This window comes from Mirounga angustirostris, unplaced genomic scaffold (genome assembly GCF_029215605.1).
Source record: "Mirounga angustirostris isolate CCGP_5_RB_7025 unplaced genomic scaffold, mMirAng1.0.hap1 SCAF_2, whole genome shotgun sequence".
NCBI classification, from domain to species: domain Eukaryota; kingdom Metazoa; phylum Chordata; class Mammalia; order Carnivora; family Phocidae; genus Mirounga; species Mirounga angustirostris.
Genome location: NW_026991710.1, coordinates 148851903 through 148859724, shown reverse-complemented (window position 1 = coordinate 148859724; position 7822 = coordinate 148851903). Strand labels below are relative to the sequence as shown.

Genomic DNA, 7822 nt, shown 5'->3' with positions numbered 1-7822 from the left:
GAGGGATGTAGGAATGTAAATTGGTGCAGCCACTGTGAAAAACAGCGTAGACCCTCCTCAAAAAATTTAAAAAAGAACTACCATATGATCTGGTAATTCTGCTGCAGGTATATATCTGAAAGAAATAAAATCACTATCTCAAAGAGGTACTGACACCCCACGTTCATTGCAGTTTTTTTCACAATAGCCAAGACATAGAAACAACCTAAGTGTCCATCAATGGATGAATGGAGAAAGAAAATATGGTAAACGCATACACACACGTGCCCACACACAATGGAGTGTTATGTAACCATAAAAAGAACAGGAGAAAAAAAAGAGAGAAGGAACCCCTGCTTTTTGTGATAACATGGATAAGCCATGGGGGCATTATACTAGGTGAAGTAAGTCAGACAGAAAGACAAATCCTGTAAAAGCTCACTTAGTTGGGGAATCTAAAAAAGTCAAACCAGTAGACAGAGTACATTGGTGGATACCAGGGGCTGGGGGTGGAGGGGGAGCTGTTAGTTAAAGGTACAAATTTCCAGTTATAAGATGAATAAGTTCTGAGGATCTAATGTATAAAATGGTGACTATAGTTGATAATACTGTATTCTATACTCGAAAGTCCCTAAGAGAGCGAATCTTAAAAGTTCTCAACACACAATAAAACTAGATGAGGTGATGGAGGTGATAACTAAACTGATTGTGGTAATAATTTTATAATATATACTTGCATCAAATGATCATGTTGTACATCTTAAACTTACACAATGTTATATGTCAATTATATTTCAATAAAGCTTGGGGAAAAGAAGAAAAAGAAGGCTTTCCAGGAGAAGTCGTGCTTGCGAATGATTGGGTGCTATCCAGAGGAAAGGAAAAGCATCTTTACAGGCAGAAGAGGCAAAGGCCCAGAAAACAAGGGGCCACACACTCATGAGTAGCTGCACATAGTACAAGGTAGAAAATGTGAAGTTACAGGGCTGGACAGAGACATACCAAATTTTTATTTTGAAAAGATCACATTTAGCCAATTAAAAACCAAACAAACATGAACAATATTCAGCTATCCAGTGTAAACATGACTCTCAAAAATCTACTGAGGAAGGAGATTCAGATTTCTATATATTGGTGTTTTGTCTCTGCAAGATAAGCCACGTGTATGGTCACTGCATTTCTGTAAGAAATGGATTACAGAGACTACAGTGCATTTTTCATGGACTTGCTTTTTCATAAAATACATGTGAACCTAGGGATGCTTAAGATTGAGAGAAATGGGGCGCCTGGGTGGCTCAGTTGTTATAAGCGTCTGCCTTCGGCTCAGGTCGTGATCCCAGGGTCCTGGGATCGAGTCCCACATGGGGCTCTCTGCTCAGCAGGGAGTCTGCTTCTCCCTCTCCCATTCCCCCTGCTTGTGTTCCCTCTCTTGCTGTGTCTCTCTCTGTCAAATGAATAAATAAAATCTCAAAAAAAAAAAAAGACTGAGAGAAATGTTGGCAAGGGGCACCTGGGTGGCTTGGTCGGTTAAGCGGCTGCCTTCAGCTCAGGTCATGATCCCAGGGTCCTGGAATCGAGTCCCTCATGGGGCTCTCTGCTCAGCAGGGAGTCTGCTTCTCCCTCTACCCTTCCCCCTGCTCATGATCTCTCTCTCACCCTCTCTCAAATAAATAAATTTTAAAAATCTTAAAAAAAAAAAAAAGAAATGTTGGGCAAAATCATCCACCCTAACTTGAATATTGGTCCCTAGAGCTATTTCTTTTCTTTTCTTTTTTTTTTTTTGGTTATTGGAATGAGGGTACAAAATATGCTCATGTTTAAGATCTATGCCCTGGGAGCTTGTTCCTTCTCTTTTGAGTGCTCATAGTCAATCAGCTGAGGCAAAGCATCTGACAAGAAACCGCTGTTGGGCACCTGGGTGGCTCAGTTGGTTAAGCGACTGCCTTCAGCTCAGGTCATGATCCTGGAGTCCCGGGATCGAGTCCCGCATCGGGCTCCCCGCTCGGCGGGGAGTCTGCTTCTCCCTCTGACCCTCCTCCCTCTCATGCTCTCTCTGTCTCATTCTTTCTCTCTCAAATAAATAAATAAAATCTTAAAAAAAAAAAAAAAAAAAAAAAGAAACCGCTGCCATACTCCATCAATGCAGCTCCTGATTACAAGCTTTCCTGGCAGTGCCCTTTTCCCTAGAAGGCACACCCAAACTGCATGGTGACTCACTGGAGGGCTAGCTGGAGCTCCTCTAACACGACAACTAACGTGACACAAGTAAAAGGGTAGCAGGAAATGTGGCAGAAATGGGTATTTTTGAGCTGTTGAAGTCTATCTACATCACCTATTTAATCCACTCCAAATGTTTGGTGAGTTCCACAAGCTGACCCAACAGGGAACGGTATTGTGGATTCTCCTGGGTGATTGATAGCTGTGGCTACAAATCTTCCTTTTTACATTACCTTGGGACATTTTCTCCCGAAGTGATAACTACCTGGGAGGCATTACCAGAAATCTTTGCCACCAGGTACATGAAGTACAATTTTGGATCAGAGCATAAGAAACTGAGATGACATTGGGGCGCCTGGGTGGCTCAGTGGGTTAAATGTGTGCCTTTGGCTCAGGGTCATGATCCCAGGGTCCTGGGATCGAGCCCCGAATCAGGCTCCCTGCCCAGTGGAGAGTCTGCTTCTCCCTCTGCTCCTCCTCCCCGTTCATGTGCTCTCTCTCTCTCATACTATCTCAAATAAATAAATAAAACTTTTTTTTTTCCCTAGGCAAAGAACTTTATTAACCTTGTTTCAAACTTTATTCCCAGGCTTCTTCAGCTTAATTAGCTGCAAAGAATGAATTGTGTATAAGCAAAAACTGAAAAGAACTGCAGTGTCCAAGGGGCTTGGGCTTAAAAATATTAGAGATCTAGATTTTATCAGATCCATGAACAAAATTTTAAAAAGCAGTCATAATATAAAATAGCAGCTCCCAGTAACTTCTTCAAGTTTTATCTTCTTCAGAGGTTGACTCAATTCAGTTCACTTCATTCTTGGAAGCTTCATCAAAATTCTCCACAAGATCTGGAATTTCATCCTCCTCCTCCTCTCCGGTAGCAAGTGGTGCTTTTCCATCCACAGATTGTTTGGGCAGAGCTTCAGCCAGTCTTCTTCAACTAGTCAGACTGTCTGCACGGAGTTGGTTTAAGATACTGGGTGGCATTTCTGTCAGCTGCTTTGTCTCGGCCTGGCCTGGACTGGTGAAAGTGTTCGCTGCCAGCCACGCCTGAACTTTGGGGTTGTTAAAGTGGATCACTGGTCCTTGGTTTTCGAACATATTCCCTTCTTCAGTACCAGAGATATTGTTTACCTCTAACTTCTTTAAGGAGAACTGAAGTTTTTTATCATCTGCTGTAGCCATTCTATGAACCACCTTCTTCTTTCGGCGAGCAGTTCCTTTCCCACCAGTATGCACTTGTGCTTGCAGTTTGGCGAGTTTCTCCTGGTTCGTGATAGTTTCTTTCATCTTGTTGGAGCGGAAATGGGACCGCGCGGGGGACTAGGGTTGGCGCTCAGGGGGTCTCGGGCAGACCTGCTGAGATTAGGTGCATACATGCGGGGATGCAAGATGGCAGCTAGAGGGAGGCCGGAAGTGATCAATATATAAATCTTTTTAAAAAGAGAGGAGGAAAGAAACTGAGATGATGAATGATAGTCCTGACTTACTTAAAATGTTGGAGCAGTTTATTTAGGTCACTGAGGACACCGTGACCATGGATTCTCTGCTTTCAAGACTGGCTCCAGAATATATGAGCAGAAAATTTACACACAAAGGAATGAAAGTAGTAAATAAATACATAGATAAATGTCCATTCTCATTAACAATTAAAATAATATAAATTAGGGGGCAACTTGGTGGCTCAGTGGATTAAACATCTGCCTTTGGCTCGGGTCATGATCTCAGGGTCCTGGGACTGAGTCTCCTGTCAGGCTCCCTGCTCAGCAGGGAGTCTACTTCTCTCTTTCCCTCTGTCCTCCCCCATGCACTCTCTCTCTCTAAAAAAATAAATAAAACAAAGCAATTTTTTTAGAACCTGTATTAGGAAAAATGAAGATTATCTTCACTATGATCTAGTAACTTTTCTCCTGGAAATTTGTTTTTGAAAAAGCAAAAGCTTTATGAATGAAGCTGCTAATCCTAACAGTACCCATTAGAGCAAAATCTTACCAAAAACTTACATGTCTGACTCCATAGGAGTGTTCAAATAAATTATGGCTCATCAATTAGGTAAAATATTATATAGATGGAAATAATAATTATAAACTTATAGAATAAGGAAACATGCATTACTTGGTTACAATTATATGTCATATTTATGCATAAAAATTTGTGAATATTCATGAATAAATGATGAAAATAAAAATTTAGTTAGGATACTTTGATTTATTGATAAAATTATTTTTAAATAAAACTGTATTTTGTTGTTTTACATTATTTTTTAGAGATAAATGAGAATTGATAGCTTTTTGATTTCTATTTTTATGTGTTAGGTTCAAAATTTTCAGTCTCCTTCTCTTATGCAGTTGGTGAGGGGTGGGGGAAAGAATCTCAATTGTGATATCACCATGAAGGAACCATGTGTGTATACATGGCCAGATACTTCAAATGGAGTAAAGGCTGAAAACATAGGAAGGAAAAATTATATTCTCTTTACCTGCCAAATATAAGTCACAAAGAGTGCCTGAGGTCTTACTAGATTATCTGTCCTTCTTTTATGCCACAACACATACACTGAAAAAAAAAAAAAAGTTCTCCCACCTGCCCAAATCAAAATGATATAAGTAAACCTTTTGTCAGTAGACAGAGTGTGTACAACCTGTTCTCCCTTTCCCTGATTTGCTGACAATGAGTCAACTTAGACAAATATGGAGGTCTTCCTAAGAGCCTAGAAGAGACCATGAGCTTTCCATATTGTTCCTGATGGTTTCAACAAAGCCCTCTAAGACATGGACCTCATACTTGTGACTTTATGAATTCTGATTTGACAGTATGCACATAAGTAGCTTTTCATGTGGTGGGACCTTGAGAAAAGTATTTTCAGAGCGTTGAGGGTATCATTCCTGACCAAATGAAGCACTAAAAAAAAAAAAAAAAATGTGTTAAATGAGAATATTTTCACAATTTTGAGCAATAAAGTAATGAAACCTTTTTGGTCAAGGTCATGGGGCACCTGGGTGGTGCAGTAGGTTAAGCGTGGGACCCTGGTTTCCACTCAGGTCATGATCTCAGGGTCCTGAGATGGAGCCCTGGGTTGGGCTCTGTGCTCAGCGGGGAGTCCGCTTGGATTCTCTCTCCCTCTTCCCTCCACCCCTCTCCCCACCCCTCAAATAAATAAATAAATCTTTAAAAAAAAAAGAATTATAGTGTCTGTATTATTTGGAGAATAATACAGGCATTTTATTACAAGCTTTTATATACAAATGCCAGTCTCTTTCAGGGGCTTGAGGTATACAAACGCAAATGTCATTGAATATAACAGATGATTTAGTCAATCTGGAAGCTATTCTTAATCAGTATTAATAAGATGATTTTGGGCGCCTGGGTGGCTCAGTTGGTTAAGCGACTGCTTTCAGCTCAGGTCATGATCGTGGAGTCCCGGGATCGAGTCCCACATCGGGCTCCCTGCTCAGCGGGGGGTCTGCTTCTCCCTCTGACCCTCTTCCCTCTCTTGCTATCTGTCTCTCATTCTCTCTCTCTCAAATAAATAAATAAAATCTTAAAAAAAATATGATGGTTTTTTTTTAAAGATTTTATTTATTTATTTGACAGAGACATAGTGAGAGAGGGAACACAAACAGGGGGAGTGGGAGAGGGAGAAGCAGGCTTCCCGCCGAGCAGGGAGCCTGATGCAGGGCTCAATCCCAGGTTCCTGAGATCATGACCTGAGCCGAAGGCAGACGCTTAACGACTGAGCCACCCAGGCGCCCCTATAATGACTTAATATTACATATGGCCAAACATAAAAGGTCTTCTTTTTTTTTTTTTTTAAAGATTTTATTTATTTATTCATGAGAGACAGAGAGAAACAGAGGGAGAAGCAGGCTCCCAAGGAGTGGGAAGCCCGATGCGGGACTTGATCCCAGGATCCTGAGATCATGACCTGAGCCGAAGGCAGATGCTTAACCATCTGAGCCACCCAGGCGCCCAAAACATAAAAGGTCTTAATGTCTTTAAAAAATCAGTGCTTCTTTTTTTTTTAAGATTTTATTTATTTATTTGTCAGAGAGAGAGCACAAGCAGGGTTAGCAACAGGCAGAGGGAGAGGCAGGCTCCTCACTGAGCAGGACCCAGGGATCATGACCTGAGCCAAAGACAGATGCTCAACCAACTGAGCTACTCAGGCATCCCTAAAAAAAATCAGTGCTTCTATTTTAGAGTCACCAGAGTGAAGAAAAGTGTCTTAAGTAATACAGTTTTTCTTATGAAAAAATCTGAACAACCTTTCATAAAATATAATGCCCCTTAATATAAACGAGAAAATAATTTACCATGGCCAACTTAGACAGCAAGGAGGCAATCTAGATATTGACCACAAACCGAGGCTCAACATTTTGCAACTAAGAAAAAGACTGAGAACGCCACATGTCTGCTTGTCTCAAATTGCCCATGCTTTATCAGATGAGAGCATTTTAGTACTCTGGAGAGTACTTCTTCTCTCGTTAATTCGCATAAATTCTGAGCTTTAACTGGGAGCTCATTCCTTTAATTCTTGGGACCTTTGAACACTCTAATTTTGACATTTGCAAGATGGAAAGTTCCAGCAATAAAATGACTATGGGCTAATGAACCATGACTCACCCAGGCTTACAGCATAGCTCTGTGGCTCCAGTCAGTGCTGAAACTAAAAATTGGAAGCTGATATGGTGGTAGCCACAGTCCCTGATCCAGGCTTATCCTGTTTATTATGAAGAATGCCCCTGGATTATTCTCCCAAACTGGGGAGGATAATGCCACTGTCTGCCAGGATTCCTTTAACTAGCTTGTAGTTAGTTAATGGATTACCAAAAAAAAAAAAAAAAAAAAAAGGTACTATTCATTCTTATTCTTAATAATATGGGAACTTGACAAATCCCCCAAAAATGGGAATAATAAAGAAGATATTAATGAGTCATCATCTTATCATCTTACTGGTAATCCTCTTGCATCCAGCTTTTGGATGTATGCCTGTATGCTCCTTCTCACCTGAGTGTCTTAAGCTTTAAAAGAGTTTAATTACGGGGCACCTGGGTGGCTCAGTCATTAAGCATCTGCCTTCAGCTCAGGTCATGATCCCAGGGTCCTGGGATCGAGCCCCACATCGGGCTCCCTACTCTGCAGGAAGCCTACTTCTCACTCTCCCACTCCCCCTGCTTGTGTTCCCTCTCTCGCTGTCTCTCTCTCTCTGTCAAATAAAATCTTGAAAATAAAATAAAATAAAATAAAAAAATAAAAGAGTTTAATTACTGTGGAGTTTGAAGTATTGAAATGTGACTAAAGACATAAATGTTTTCTCTCTATGATATCTAACCCATATGTTTTTTCTTTAATTTGGTAACAATAGAGGGCGCCTGGGTGGCTCAGTTGGTTAAGCGACTGCCTTCGGCTCAGGTCATGATCCTGGAGTCCCAGGATCGAGTCCCGCATCGGGCTCCCTGCTCGGCAGGGAGTCTGCTTCTCCCTCTGACTCTCCCCCCTCTCATGCTCTCTCTATCTCATTGTCTCTCTCAAATAAATAAATTAAAAAAAAAATTTGGTAACAATAGAAATGAAATAAAATGAGTTTTTCCATTTAATCGGGTTTTTTTCACCATTTAAATGACTGTGT

General features: G+C 40.9%; 1 pseudogene; it reads right to left on the bottom strand.

The window, feature by feature from the left end:
• Positions 1–2994: 2994 nt before the first annotated feature.
• On the bottom strand, positions 2995–3551 carry LOC123847469 (transcription factor BTF3-like; annotated as a pseudogene).
• Positions 3552–7822: the final 4271 nt, after the last annotated feature.